A 16653-nucleotide genomic window follows, 5' to 3' on the forward strand; every position below is an offset into this window, starting at 1 on the left:
TTCGTCCCTAAAAAAATAAATAAATACATAAAAAAAAAAATCTTATTTTTAGGATTGTCGAAGCGAACCGATGGCACAATACTGCTGATTAAAGTATTTTATTCAGATTGCGTCGGAGCCAAAGCCTGTGCTGGTCTCGGGCCAAACCATTCACATGGTGCGTGAACACGTTGGCCCCCGGCACCCTTTAAGCTGATTGTTTTTGCTGCGGACCGGGCGCCGGGCCAAAAAAAGGAGCTTAACGTTGATTAGTTCAATAATCTAGAAAACGTGTTCGGTTATTACCGGTGAAACAGTATTAAGCTGGAATTCACGCAGCGGTCGCTTTCCTTTATGACTTTTAATGCGAGATGACCACTTCCCCGGTTTCCTGTGTGCAGCGCGGGTCATCTGTGCTCCGAGCCGGCGGCTCTCAACATGGGGTCCGGGGGCCGCCTAGAGGTACCTTTAAGAGGTTCCAGAGGGTCCCCGGCAGAAATGATTCATGGTTCAACTTAAACACCAGCACCGTAAGGGAGTGTGCGGTAATGATTGTTTTAAATTCCTCAGTTTTACTGATATCTCTGTAAATATATGAAATACACTCAATCATATGTAACTATGGAGATCCTCTCAGATCGGGCTCCCAGAGACAAAATCTGATCAAACCGGGTTCCAGCGGCGTATTTCTGGTTCCCTTTCGGACGCTCTCCAACCGCCCGCCGTCTCCCCGGTGGAAATCACTTCACGTTCGCGGTCTCCCCCTCTTTCTCGACATTTTTTGTTCTCCCTCTCTCCAAACTTCCAGGAAGTTGCCCTCAACCCTTTTTGCGCCGACTTATGGAAATATTGCAGAAGTTCAAAAGACCCGGCGGCCCGTGTTTATTGTTTCAATAGCCGTGGCGCCCACAGGATATTAAAGTTTCGGCCGTTCCGCTGCCCGTAGGTGTGACCTTCTCTCTCGGACGACACAATGTGCCTCGTTTTCCGTGACCCCCGTTGCACCCGCTCCGCTCCCCTTGGCTCGCACAGGCTTTTCCGAGGAGAAGAAGCCAGATGTCGCTGGGAAGGCACAGGGCTCAATGCCAAGTTCATTTTTCGGTATTTGTTTTGGTGTTCACCGGACCGGTCAAGCAAAACTTCCGAACTTTTTTTTTTTTTTTTTTTTTTTTTCAAAAGCTAATAGACCCCCGGGTCTATTAGCTGGTTGAGATTAAAACACACTTTCTCGGTCGCCCTCACTGAGCATAGTGATGCCGGAATCCTTTTCATGTGGTTGGAAGGTGGAAAAAAAAAAAACGAAACAAAAAGAAAACCATGTTTTCCCATGGACATTTAACACCGGTCACGTGTCGAGCGTTCGTCCCCCTCGCCGCCGTGGTTTCGCCGGACACCTCGGGATCGTTTCTTTGTCTCGGTTCGCCTCGTCCGCGGCCCGCTCACCGAAACAACCCGCGCGGACGCATCTGTCCTCAATTACATCAGCAAAGATTTGCCCATTTTCATAATTCCGCCTGACCCAGTGGGTGTTATGCCTCCTTTCGGGAAACAGTTTTTTGGGGTTTTTTTCTCTCTCTCTCTCTTCTCCTCAGAATGCCAGAGTTATTATTCTGGCGGTTCTGGCGCCGGGCCCATTGAATTAGTTATTCCCCCCGCATTACTGGAAAACCCGCGGAGCCTGAAATCTAGCGCTGGCAACAATGGCTCCGCTTCCGTGTAACTCCGTTTTTAGGCGGAGGAAGGTGTGGGAAGGGCGGAGGCGGGGAGATTGTTGTTATCGCTCGTCGCAGAAATGTCGCGTATCTGGACTCGTAACCAAAAATAGTTGTTGTTTTTTTTTGCGCGGCGGCTCCCCTTTGGAAGCGGCTCCTCGCTTCTGAGTGCCCGCTTGACATTTTCGGTGCCCCTTCGCTGCTGAGGTCAGTCCGCCTCAGATCGGGGGGAAGAGGGGAGGAAGCCGCCACGCCCGCAAATGCCCCGGCTGATAAGTGACCTCATTAGGACTCCGCTGGACGTGTTTTTCTCCCCCCACGTGCTCCGCAAGCCAAGGCTGGCGCCCCTGCCCGGCACCCTCCGCTCCCAGGCCCGTGCCAAGTTCGCGGACTCTTTTTTTTCTGGGGGAGTTTTTGATCCACTCGGCCTTATCGAGTCGAGTTTTAATAGGCGCACAAAAACACTACGCACGCACACACACACACACACACACACACACACACACACACACACACACACACACACACACACACACACACACACACACACACACACACACACACACACACACACACAGACACACACACACACACATGCCCAAATACAGTTTTCCTTTATGGCTTTTCATGTGAACCGACCACTTTCATGGTTCATGGTCGTTGTCGAACTCGGCCATGTGTGCCCTAAAACACTAGCTCTCTACGAGGGCTCGCGACGGGCCCCCGGGGGGTCCTTCACGGGAGATTTTTATCGTACGATACGAGCCCCGGGGGGGTCCTCCGAGAGGTTCCAGGTGGCCCCCCCAGCAAAATGATTAATAGGAAAACTTCACCCTTGTTTAGTTTACAAGACGTTCGCACCGTCCGATATTTCCCACGGTTCATGTTGTGATCGTAGTGTAATTTTGGTTTATCAAATGTTTAATTTTATTTCGTTATCTTGAGTCGAAATCATAGCGAACAATAAAACATCCCGGGACAGAGAATTTGATGCAAATGCGATGTTTGCACACGTTAACCACACCACACAAACTCACGCACACCCCACTATGCCACATGTCTGTCCACACCGCTGTCGTTGAAACAATATTGAACAAACGGCAAAGAAAACAAGCCCTGGGAGAATTAACCACGTCTCCCTTTTTACTTCCCGCGGCCATATCTCTTACACGGGGCTGGCTTTGCAACTCTGAACACGCAACACGCAACTCTGGATCTACTGATACCCATAAAGGCTCGACCTTAAACCCGCACCTGAGCCTCCTCAGTCACGGAGGATTCTGGGACTTCTGACTTGCAGCCATGCAGCTGCAAGTAATTCTCTCTCTCTCTCTCTCTCTCGCCCTCTGTACTCCCCTAGTCACTGGGGAATGTAAACACCACGGGGGGGGGAGGGGGATGGGGTGCCATCATAACCTTCCTCGCAGCTGATACGGCCCTGCAAGATGGGCCTGCACCGACCAGGGTCCTCACACACACACACACACACACACACACACACACACACACACACACACACACACATACACACACACACACACACACACACACACATAAACATATACATATACATATACATACATTATTGTACTGGTATCAAAGTGAGGTCCGGTTAAATACACCTGGCAAGCGAGGACCCATGTTTCTGTTGCACTTCTAAACCAAAAAACATTAAACTCTCCTCACACAAGTATCGTAAAACACACACACGGGGTCATTTAGAAAGAAAACATTACATTACAACATTAGCTGGGATTATGTAGAATTTGAATTTGATAAATGAGGGTATAAACTGCTTTAAGATGACTTATAACTGCTTCAACACAGCACTAAAGGCTTGGATTATGAGGACACATAAATTATGGGAGTAACTAGGACATTGTGAGGACACTAAATGGTTTTGACGATCCAAATGTCCTATTACAATGCTGGCGGGTATTCAGGTATTTTGTCCCTTTAAACCCCATTATGCACACACAGACACGCACACACACGCACACAGTGCTAGATCCTTGCTAGACAAACCACCAGCGCCTGTTTTTGTTCTTTTTGTTGTTGTTGTTGTTTTTGTTCTGTGTGCGGGACATTCCGTTTCATTCCGCCTTCCGCTGCCCCTTCATCTCGGAGGCTAAACGACAACACAGCACGGGGAAGATTAAAAAGGCAGGTGGCGGGTACAACGCCGCCATGTCATCAACGGCGGGATTGCATGGGGAGAGCGCGGCGCTGGAAGCCAGGGCCCGTGTGCGGTTGGGTTCAGCGGCACAGTGTGTTCCTCTTGGCCGCTTCCCATGACGCTCCTCCAGACACATATGGAGGTGATTTGTTCAAATTCTTCAGCGGAGAAAGAAAGAAGTCGGGGGGTGGGGGGGCGTAGCCTTGGGATTTGGATTTTCGGGGGGTTGGAAGTTGACTTGAGCGATCGGGACTGGGTTGGGGTGTGTTTTTTAAGGGTTAGGGGAAGATGGCGGGTGGTGGGGGGCGGGGGTTCTGTGAGAAATAAACGAGAATGTTTCTCCTCTGAAAAGTTACAGCGCTCCCACCGACTCTTTATGGAGGCTTGTGAAAATAAAATAAAAAGTGGCAGCGGCATGAGGAGACGTGATACTACATCACCGGGGAAACGCGACAACCGGCGGTGCGACCGGCGGTACAACATGTGGTACCACATGTGGCACAACATGTGGTACAACATGTGGTTCTGAGCGTCCGGTGACGTCCCACGCGGGGGTTTACTCTGGAGCGGACAAACAGCTAAACAGACCTCCAGGACAGAGCTGCACAAAGTAAACAACGTGTCTCACCAGTACACATTACAATCAGGCTAATCACACGTTGCTCTGTGTGTGCGCGTGCACGTGTGTGTGTGTGTGTGTGTGTGTGTGCGTGCGGGCGTGTGTATGTGTGTGCGTGGAGCAGAGCGCCATCCTTGGCTTCCCCCATGCAGAGCCGGGCCCATCATGTTTTCATCCAAGGAGAACGAGGGCCACTAAAAGGGGGAAAGAGAGAGAGAGAGAGAGAGAGAGAGAGAGAGACAGCGCCGACTGACGGAAAGCAAAGGAGGAAGGAAAAGGGGGAAAGGGGACAGGACGAGGGGGCTCCGCTCGGCCTCGTGTGATTTACGCCAAATCTCCGGCGCGGCTCTCGCTCTCACCGGGGACCTGTGTTTCTCCTGGCCGGCGGCCAACGGGCGCTTGACCTCATTTGCTTTCTTTCCCGTGTCGTTCCACAGGCGACCTCCGCGGCCACGGGCCCCCTCCGGGCTCTGGAGAAACATCGTTTACGGGAACCACCCCCTCCCCCCCCGGGAGAAACGAGAAAAGAGAAATCACCCCAAATCGTTCATATTTCACGCGGTCATCAGTGCGACGGAGGCCCCGCGTCCTTTCTCGCAGCTGACCTTCACCGTCAGGAATGCGTGATTCATGTGTGTGTGTGTGTGTGTGAGGGGGTGGGGGGATGGGGGGGGGGGGGGCGGCTGGACGGGGCCCCAGACCGGAGGGGAACGACGGCCCCGTCCAGGGGGCCGAGCGTCCCACCTCCTCTCGCTTCACCACACCACAATCGCTGGAACGGGACGGGAGGAAGCGACGGCCGGCGATTTGGCAAAAACAGCCTTTTCTGAAAAGAGGGAAACAACAGCGTCAGAGCACTTGTTCTGCAGCTTTGGAAACAACAAGTGGAGCAAGTGTCCGTAGCTGTCGGGGCCAACGAAGTGTCTCAACCCTCAGTCCGTGGTCAGCGGAGCAGTCGAGTGACCCCCGTCTAGAGCAGACTTCCAGGAAGCAGAGTACATGCAGTACTACTTTTTCTTTTTTTGAGGCAAAGTGTGCAACGTGCTTGCGTATTTTTTATTTTTATTTTCTTTGTCAGAATTCGTTAAAAGAAACGTGCTTAAAAAACCTCGCTGGCGGGTGCGGTGACGCTCAGCACTTGGGGTGATTTTTGTCGTGGGGCCCCGCGCCCGGAGGGCAAAATCAACACTTTGCGCAATGACTTGATCGTTCGGAGCTTTCATGATTCATAATTTGTGCCGTGGTCGGGCGACGCCGCTTCAAATGCCGTTCCCAAATGCCGGAGGAAAATATTGGCAGATGGCTAACATCCTCATCAAGCCACTTAAACCGCGGAGTCGTGATCGATGCGCTTCCACCCGTAGATGAATATCAGGTTATTATTGCCAAAGCAAAAAACACCTTCCAGGTTTCCAAAGTGACCTTTAACAATGCACGGCGCACTAAAGTAGGAACGCATTGCGGTCAAAGTCATAACACAGCGTCCGTCCCAAGCACGTCCATGTTATTCGGGTTCATGTGTTCCTGCATATACCCAATGCCGCCCTAAAATGCTTTTTTTTTTTTTTTTTTTTTTCAAATTGCCGACCGGCTTTTCCTGCCATTACAAACGACATCAAAACTAAAAATAAATCGATATTTGCGAGAGTGGCTGCATCGGAATTCCTGTGTCCGTCCATCCACTTTGAATTTTCCATTAATTCTCAGCCCCAATGAAAACACCTCTTGTCCTCTATTTGTCCTTGACATGTCTACAACCCGTTTCTATTCTGTGCGCGACAAAACAAATTGTTTCCTTCACAGGGGTCGTCTAAGTTCTACGTCGACTAATCTAATAGGTGGGGGGGATAATAATAAAAAATCGCAAAATAATTGTTTAAAAAACCTTGGTTTCGGGTCACGAATCCAAAGGTAAATCGGCTCGACGCGCGGCTGCAGAGACACAATAACGGATCGTGTTTTCGGCAGATTTACCGCCGCGCCATCGCCGCGGCCATTGAGACACAACATCCCATCAACTGACAAAACAAGCAGATAAAAACGGGACCTTTGGTACGCTTGGCCCCCGACGCTCATCGGGGCCCGAACACTTATAACGCTATCAACTCTCTGCTGTGGGCACATGATGGGTTTGAGAAAAATGAGAGTTTCCAGCTGAGCTTTCAAAACCGCTGCTGCAGCAGCAGCACCTCCAGCACTCTTCCACGCAGAGTCATATTTTCTGCTGTTTGATGCGAGGCTGCTTATTTATTTTCCTCCGTGGAAGGAAGGATTGAGGGGAAAAGACACGCTCTCTCTCTCCCTCTCTCTCTCTCTCTCTCGCCCCTTTTTCCCCCCAACACCAGAGAACCGCAGAGAACCGCGGCGCGGGGGTCGGTTCGGCTCCTACGACAGGCCGGAGCGTCGCCCGCTCCGTTCCTCCCGGGGCCCCGGGAGGAAAATCCTGTTTAGCGCCCCCCACAATAATATTCTCCGGGGCTGTTTATTCAGGGATGTTAATGTGCTCGGAACTCCGCCACCTCCGACACAGAGCAGGGGGTCCTTTGGGTTTTCCTGTCGGGCGTTCGATCGGCCGCACCGCCAGGCCCTTTGCCGCGCCCGTCATCTGGTCAAACAGAGGCGGATTGATTCGTTCGATGCGAGGGGGTAATCTATTGAAGCCCCTCCACCGTCGGTCTGAACGGGTGGATGGTGTGTGTGTGTGTGTGTGTGTGTGTGTGTGTGTGTGAGTGTGTGGGGTTGTAAAGCTGTGTTTTTTTTGTTGATCCACTGTCGGTCCACAAGGAGTTGTGGGGCTTCAAGAAATGCGTGAAGATCGAACTCCTATGTATTTACAGTCTATCAGGCCAAAAAGTGACTCTACATGTGAGCGCATGGTGTATGCCAGTGATTCCCAACCTGTGGTGCCTGCGGAGCCAGACCCCACCTTCACCCCAAATGAAGGCTCGGCCTATTTCCATACAGTACATTCATACAGTACATTCAAGCTTTATGCTTGTTAAAAGTAGTAACAGTTGTTAATACCACAATGTCACAAAAGCCAAGCTTAGAATGTGTTGCACACCATGGAAATTGGCAATTCACAAGAATTCAAATACATCCAGGAGGAAAAAAAAAAAAATGCATCCCATCATTTGAGAAGCAGCCTCTCAGATTGAATCAGGTTTGATTTGGAAGGGGGGGGGGTGTGTGGAGGGTGCCTCTCGGAGCAGAAAAGGGCGGGGCGGTGCCGCCGTCTCCGCACTGGCGGAAACCGGCGTCGCCGCCGTCACGCTGCAGCCTGTCGATGTGTGTTTATGTCCGTCCATAACAATGCATCCGTCCCTGCATCCAGGCTCCGGGGATGAAGAGGAACGGGGATGAAAAGGAACGGGGATGAAGAGGAAGAGGGATGAAGAGGAACGGGGATGAAGAGGAACGGGGATGAAAAGGAACGGGGATGAAGAGGAAGAGGGATGAAGAGGAACGGGGATGAAGAGGAACGGGGATGAAGAGGAACGGGGATGAAGAGGAAGAGGGATGAAGAGGAACAGGGATGAAGAGGAAGATGGATGAAGAGGAACGGGGATGAAGAGGAACGGGGATGAAGAGGAAGAGGGATGAAGAGGAACAGGGATGAAGAGGAACAGGGATGAAGAGGAACAGGGATGAAGAGGAAGAGGGATGAAGAGGAAGAGGGATGAAGAGGAACAGGGATGAAGAGGAACAGGGATGAAGAGGAAGAGGGATGAAGAGGAACAGGGATGAAGAGGAACAGGGATGAAGAGGAAGAGGGATGAAGAGGAACAGGGATGAAGAGGAAGAGGGATGAAGAGGAACAGGGACTCTGAGACGCTGGAAATGCCTCCGTCCGTGCAGATGAGAACCATTAGTTCCCACACCCGTTCAATCTCTCTCCAGCCTCCTAAACGGGAACAGATGCTTGACGCCGCCTGATCCGTCTCAGCAAATACCCCGCAGCGGGGGGCGCAGGGGGGGCGCCGTTAAATAATGTTTCTTCGCTTTTCATTACTGACGCACAGTTTCTAATTTCCCACCACATTCATCCCCCCCCCCCCCCCCACCCCGGGCGCGGGCGCCTCAAGTAATCCGCCCCGACAGGTGAATTTGCCGGCGTCGGACCCGGGCGGTCAATTTGCGCGCTCCGCCGAGGCTGGAGTGTGTAAAACACGCAAAATCACACTCTGATTTATCCTGCACAGATACACGCGGAGTCGTCCCCCCCCCCTCTCATGTTTTCGTTTTCTTCGGGAGCCTGAATGAGTCGGTGTTAAGGGTCGCGGCCTAAATGCGCGTTCAGGGTCCGGGGGAGGGCGGCCCCCGCGCGGCCCCTCACGGGCTTTGTTGGCAGGCGAGGGCCCTTCCACAAATCACGTGAACCTGGAGGATTTCCTGGACCGGTGGGCCCCCGTTTGTGACGCTTCGGGGGGAGACTTTGACCTTTAAGGGTCCTTTATTTTCAGTGAGTCATGTCACAGCAGCAGAAACCTGATCACGAAGGAATCCAAAAAAAACAACAGAAACAGAGACAAACGGCAGGAAAACACGGGTCAGTACAGAGCACAGACATCTCTTCAGAGATCACTAGGTAGGCAGGGATCTGTTGATGTCTTCACCAGGTTTGAGACGGATGTTCACTATAAGGACGGCCCCCTTTGTAGGCCAGACTTGAGAGAGAGTGTGAGAGAGATATATACATAGAGAGAGAGAGAGAGAGATAGAGAGAGAGAGAGAGAGAGAGAGAGAGAGAGTGTGAGAGAGATATATACATAGAGAGAGAGAGAGAGAGAGATAGAGAGAGAGAGAGAGGGAGAGAGAGAGTGTGAGAGAGATATGTACATAGAGAGAGAGAGAGAGAGAGAGATAGAGAGAGAGAGAGAGGGAGAGAGAGAGTGTGAGAGAGATATATACATAGAGAGAGAGAGAGAGAGAGAGAGATAGAGGGAGAGAGAGTGTGAGAGAGATATATACATAGAGAGAGAGGGAGAGAGAGAGATAGAGATAGAGAGGGAGAGAGAGAGAGAGATAGAGAGAGAGATATAGAGAGAGAGAGAGAGAGAGCGAGAGAGAGAGATAGAGAGAGAGCGATAGGGCAAAAGAGATAGAGGGAGAGAGAGAGCACAAGAAAGAAAGAGAGAGAGAGAGACTTTTTTGACTCTTTTGACCTTGGTTTTCGGTGAGCCATGTCACAGCAGCAGAAACTTGATTAGGAAGGAACCAAAAATAAACAAAAAACAGAGACAAACCACAGGAGAGAGAGAGAGAGAGAGAAAGAGAGAGAGAGCGAGAGAGAGAGAGAGAGAGAGAGAGAGAGAGCTGCAGAATCTGTGCCTGTTCTCTGGCGGAAAAAAACCCCAAAACAAACCCCGACGAGTAAAAGCGGCTTCCAGGACGGACGGAGTCGGCCGCGCTGCCACCGCTCCGTTCGGCAGAAGAATAGAAAGGGAGAACTCGAGGGCAAACCCCCCTCCGAATAACTCACACGTCCCCTTTCATGGCCCGCATTAAATCACAAATAATTGCACCGACAGAGGCGGTAAAATCCTATCTGCTCGTAACGGTGGGCCTTTCCCGGTGACTTCATGCCGTTGGGTTTGTTTAACTTTACGGTTTCCCTAAAAAAAAAAAAAAAACAAGGGAAGTCGGAGGCCCCCCCACCGAGTCGTAAAACACAAGCCGTTTGGGTTTGCAGTCAGGGTTTGGTGACCGTTTACCTCCCGGTACGCTGTCCTGACGGGTGGAGGACCGGCCCCGCCCCGAAAACACTTGCTGAGGCCCGCACAGTGTTTTACAGCTTCCCCCCGGGGAACGGCAGCTCGAATTATATGCCCCTCATCAGTACGGCAAACGTGCAGATTAATGGAGCGCTCACGTCGGCCATGGAAGTTTTATGTTCCATAGCAGTGTTTTGGTTTTTTTTTTACAGACTCGTTTTTGCCTTTTTGAAATGGCAAACCATTACGACCCAATTAACCCAATTAACCCAATTAATTTGGGCCTTATCGGTAAACAGTCAGGGCAAATTTGTGCATGAATGAATATTTCTCCGGGGAAAAAAAAGTTCCCAGGCACTCCTGCATCCAACGCCGGTAATGAAGACATTCACCGTGGGTTGAAATATCATTTTGAGCGACGAGAGACGAGAGGCCGCGGGCCGCGGGCCAGGCCGCTCTGCATCACGGCTGTGACCGATGAGATCACCGAAGCACAGCGAACCCCCCACAGAAAACATGCACACATCCAGTCCAGCAGGACACACTTGGATACATATGAGAACTGTGTGCAAGGAGCCGAGGAGGTTGATCCAGGGTTAAATCATTCGAGGCAAACTGTATGTTTACATCAGATTATTACTTTTTATATCAGCGGCTGCTGGGATTGCGCCAAATGAAAAAAAAATATATATATATAAGATAAAATCAGGCACTATTGTTTCATCTCTGACCATATTCCATATATTGGTTTTTAAAATGTTGACCATTACTGCCATCTAGCGGTCGTTAGGGAGATGACATCTTCGGGCGCTTGAAATGAGCACAATCAGTGTCTTGGGAGAGCATGAATAATTGAATTTCTATTCATTAGAAAGCACTGGAAATGGTCACATCAAAAGGACCTTGAAAAAAGTGGTGCTTGAACATTTCACGGAGTCAGACCGTGTGAAAAGCCCTTGTTTTCCCGCAGACTCCCCTTTACTTTACTGGTATTACATCGGTAAAGATGTGTGCACGGTGCTTTGTCGAGTCCTGGTGAGGACGACAACCGTGTGATGCCGACTCTGCATGTCGGTGATGTTTAAAATACACGCCTCATCATCACGCTCTGTACTCATTCACTTTGCCGTGTATTGTTTGCCGGGATGGGTCGGACGCAGAGAGCAGTTTTTTTTTCCTGTAGCACAAAATAAACTCCATAAAGTGCACTTTGCCCGCACGGTGCAACACATAATGCAGAAACGTGCAATTGAACCGTAGGTTACCGAGCAAAATAATTTTACACAGATTTGTGGCACATTTGACAATATATGTCTTTTTTCACCGATTTATACCCAGAAATGATTCACCGTGATGAGTATATAGCTGTGTTGCCCTTCACAATCAGTACGTGAATTAGAAAGTGGGCTCAATAATATGAGTACAACACATGTGCAGGGCTTGTTTTGGTGACATCAATAGAGATAAGGATCAGGGGCCTTCGCGGTGTTTACCGTAAACAGTTTCTGACCCGTCACGTGGTGTGAAAACAGCAGCGGCGGCTCACGTGCAGCGTGACATCATTTCAATGGTTCCCCCCCCATCTCTCCGTTGCATTAAAAATTGATTCCCAGATGCCTTTTTACCCCCCGAAAGCCAACAGTCGTGATATTCCCTTACGTTCATGTTATCCAACCGAGACGCCGACGTGGAATCGTTTGCGGTCGATTTTCTGTGCGTCATCCCGCAGACATGTTTCATTTCCCAGGCGACACCAGCACCACGGTCAGCGTCGAACCCGCGTCGACACGCACTCCGTGTCCGTCACCTCCATTCAGAGAGCACACGGCTCCATCCCCATCCACCGCCATGTCCCTGTCCTGCTTTCTGCGCTTCAATGTAGGGCGAACGTGTCCGAAATAAACCATCTATTTCAGCCCAAATGTTGGCCACCGCACCACGGCTTGGCTTGTGTCCCTGTGTAGGAAGTAGGAAGAAGAAAGTAGAAAGTGGGAAGTAGGGGGTAAAAAGTAGAAAATATGGAAGTAGAAAGTATAAAGTAGGAGGTAGAAAGTAGAAAGAAGGAAGAAGAAAGTAGAAAGTAGGAGGTAGAAAGTAGGAAGAAGAAAATAGAAAGTAGGAAGTATAAAGTAGGAAGTACAAAGTAGGAGGTAGGAAGTATAAAGTAGGATGTAGGGAGTAGTAAGTAGGCAGTATAAAGTAGGAAGTAGAAAGTAGGAGGTAGAAAGTAGGAAGAAGAAAATAGAAAGTAGGAAGTATAAAGTAGGAAGAAGAAAATAGAAAGTAGGAAGTATAAAGTAGGAAGTACAAAGTAGGAGGTAGGAAGTATAAAGTAGGAAGTAGGGAGTAGTAAGTAGGCAGTATAAAGTAGGAAGTAGAAAGTAGGAGGTAGAAAGTAGGAAGTAGGGAGTAGTAAGTAGGCAGTAGAAGGTAGAGAGTAGAAAGTAGGAGGTAGAAAGTAGAAAGTAGGAGGTAGAAAGTAGGAAGAAGAAAATAGAGAGTAGGAAGTATAAAGTAGGAAGTATAAAGTAGGAAGTACAAAGTAGGAGGTAGGAAGTAGGAAGTATAAAGTAGGGAGTAGAAAGTAGGGAGTAGAAAGTAGGGAGTAGAAAGTAGGAGGTAGAAAGTAGAAAGTAGGAAGTATAAAGTAGGAAGTACAAAGTAGGAGGTAGGAAGTAGGAAGTATAAAGTAGGAAGTATAAAGTAGGAAGTATAAAGTAGGAAGTACAAAGTAGGAGGTAGGAAGTAGGAAGTATAAAGTAGTAAGTATAAAGTAGGAAGTACAAAGTAGGAGGTAGGAAGTAGGAAGTATAAAGTAGGAGGTAGAAAGTAGGGAGTAGAAAGTAGGAGGGAGGAAGTAGGAAGTATAAAGTAGGGAGTATAAAGTAGGGAGTAGAAAGTAGGGAGTAGAAAGTAGGAGGTAGAAAGTAAGAAAGTAGAAAAAAGGGTTTTTTGGCTGTTTAGAGCTGTCCCTGTTGTCTGCATTCACCAACAATAGTAACAGCTTACTGTATAGTTATTATTATGAATTGCTGTTTCTTATTACGTGCCAGCTGAATTACTATGTGATGAATATCAAATTTGGGATTTTTCTTGCCATAGTCTGTAGTAAATTATTATTCACCACTCTTGAATTGTATTTCTTAATTTGCGTGGCGTTAACTCGTAGAACAGGAGCGAAACGACGACAAAAAAAAAAAAAAAAAAACAACAACAACAACAACAAAAACAAACCGAGTCAGGGTTCTGTGGCCAAACATTGTCTTTCAACCGCCGTGTCCAGTCCGTCAGACCGCGCTCGAAAAGTCGAAACCTTGCGTTGCGACGTCAAAAGCCGCCAGGCCGCGCCGCGCCGCCCCGTCCGCGCCGGCGACGAGCTCCGCACCTGGACGTCAGCGCGACCCCGGCTCTGCGTCGCCGTTGACTCGCTTTGTTTGTGGCGAGCCGCGCTGTTGACGTGTGTGTGTGTGTGTGTGTGTGTGTGTGTGTGTGTGTGTGTGTGTGTGTGTGTGTGTGTGTGTGTGTGTGTGTGTGTGTGTGTGTGTGTGTGTGTGTGTGTGTGTGTGTGTGCGTGTGCGGGACTACTGACAGCAGCTCTTTCCAGCGCCCTCGCTCGCCGCGCGGCGGGTCAGGTGCTCCGCTCATCTCAACATTTCCAGCGACTTCTCACTCCGACTCTGTTCTGAAATTCTGCGGAAAGGGGTTTTTGTTTTTGTGTGTGTGTGTGTGTGTGTGTGTCCCCCCCGCCCCCTCATTCATTCCCGGTTTGTTGTGGAGTTTTCAGGAATAGCTGCCACACAGCACCGCGTGGGCCGTGGAAAATGGGGTTTCCGCGGCTGCCGAGCGGCGTCCGCACGTCCGACTGTCGCCGCGGCGCGCTGAGGGGCCGAGCTGCATCCGAGGACCAGAGCCGCGCGTCGCTGGGACCGGCGGGCGGGAGGTGATGGCGGAGGGCAACGACCTACTGGCGGATCTGAAAGAGCTGGAGGGTCAGGTCGGGAGGAAGACGCCGGAGTGCCTCCTGGCCTGCCTGAGGGACGCGGTGGAGCGCGGGGACCGGCGCCCCCCTGAGCCGGAGGAGCGGGAGGGGCTCGCCAGGGAGGACGGCTTCTCGGAACAGATCAGAAACCTGAAGATGGAGATGGTAGGACTTTTCTTTTTCCCTAAACTCGGACGAATACGCTAGTCTTTTTTTTTTGGGGTGACCTACAGTAATAGCTTAGTGGTTCTCAACCTGGGGTCCTTCAAGAGGTGTCAGGGAGGTCCCCGGCAGAATGATAAATGTACAATAAGGACTGTTATTTTTCCACTGTTATCTCCCCAAACATTGTAGGCAGTTATAAACGCTTGCAATAAATCATATCTAGCATATCTAACTAAAAATCTTGCTAAATTGTTCTTCTTATTGTTCTTCTTCGAAATCGAACTCAAATAGAATCCTATTGAATGTGGTCGGTGACCTGATGCATATCAAATTGAGGGTCCTCGATATGAAAAAGGTTGAGAATCACTGATATAGCTAACAATGTTTGTTGTTGAAATTAACAGGTCGAAGCTTGTTTTAAATAACAAAATAGCAAAAAGACTATTGTGTGTGTGCGTGCATGCGTGCAAGTGTGCGTGCAGCAATCTACTTTCGCATCGGGCAATGACAGTCCTGCTTGTGCACCTTGTTTCAGCAGTCACTGCGGCTCTGCTCAGCCTGCTGACAGGTCTCCCTCAAACCCGTCACGTTCCTCCGTCCCAGAGCCAGTCCACCGGCTTGTGGTTATTATCAATGACAGGCACTGATGCTGCTTTCGAAGGATAATTCAAACCCCCTGTTCATTGGACGCATTCTTCTGACTCCACCCGCCTCTCAGCCCCCTTCCCAAAACTCTGCCTCTTTGCATCTTGACGAAATTCTCTATTTTGAACTCGTCTCCCGGGATGAACGCACATACACACTCGCGCCCGCGTGTTTTCGCATTTCCTCGCCGCCGCTTAATCCGAGCCGCGTTCTTGCGAGTCGCCCCCCGGTGTTTTTTCTGACTCCCTGTCCTTCCAGAGGTGGCTCCGCCGCACCGACGTGAAGATCCTGCGCCAGCTGGTGGCCGTGCACGAGGGCATCGAGGCCCTGCGCTGGCTGACGGAGGAGCGGGGAAACCTGGCCAGCTGCGGGAGCAGCCTGACGGGCAGCCAGAGCAGCCTGGTGACGGTGGAGGGGCCCTGGCCCTCCGTGTCCCTCAGCAGGTAGACTCTACAGTGCGGGGGCTCTCCGCCCTTTTTCCATATCAAGGACCCCTCAGTTTGATTCCCAGTAGGGGACGGACTCCATTTGATATGATTTTGTCTCTGGCCCCCCGATCTAAGTTATATTTGTTATTGTAATGCCACAAGCACAGTACAGGACTTTCAGGGTCGTCAGATGGCTGCAGTGTTCACACTACACAACTTTCTGTCTTGCGATGGGGATTCTTGCAGTCGTGTGGTTTTCACACTACAAGACTGATCGGCGACAGGGCGTCACACATTACAACATCTTTCACCAGGAGGAATCCAAAACTCCAAACTCCGTTTTGTCACGTAAACATGAGAAGTGACACCGGAAATGACGCGATACCATGCGGGGGACAGGATGTATTTTTTTTTTTTTATCATATTCTTGATCGCTGTTAAAAAAAACCAACAACAAATAAAAGCAGAATTAAGTTAAGAAAATCTAGAGAAGAAAAGTAAAATAGGTATGTTGTGTGTTTCTGGCTGCTGCTCCGCTGCACTCCCGTCTCCCTCTCTCTCCTTCTAGCAGCTGGAACATGCTTGTTGCAGATTCAAGTACTTGATGTATTCTCTTTGTGTCCGGCAGGGAAAGCCCTGTTCCAGTCTGGCTTCTGAACTCTGCTGCCGAGGAAACAGAAGTTGCAGCGCAGCACCGGGACGTCGACGTCGACGTCGACGTCCCCGATGACAAGGATGACATTCCCGAGCCGAGCCGTCAATCTGCCAAAGCGAGACCCGCGATTGCTTTGGGCTCCAGGGCGGAGTCGGGTCGTTCCGAAGGGGACCACCAATGGGGGCGGGGCGGCCCCGCCGATGCCGACGGCTCGGTTTGCACAAACCCGCCGAACCCACAGGTCCCGGTACAGGATTTTAAATCCCAAGCCGGCGTCGTCCGGAGAGCTTCAGTCAGATCCAACAGGGCCGCGAGGAAGGAGCTGGGAGGGGCGAAGGAGAGCCCCCGGAGAAGCGACGGGAAGGATTCGAGGGGAAATGAGAAGAGCGTTCCCAGCGAAGAGGAGGCTCTGTTCGGATACGACGCCCAGTGGCGCTGGGTGGAGTCACAGGACGACGTCACCTTCGTGTGATCGTCTCCAGTATTTTAACCGTCTTCTAAATTCCTGATCCTTGCGCCTAAGACGCACCCGCACAGAAGTGAGAATGTTAAAAATGACCGTGATGCAGTGAGCCGAGGGT

The sequence above is a fragment of the Zeus faber genome (genome assembly GCF_960531495.2).
Source record: "Zeus faber genome assembly, chromosome: 12".
Lineage (NCBI taxonomy): Eukaryota > Metazoa > Chordata > Actinopteri > Zeiformes > Zeidae > Zeus > Zeus faber.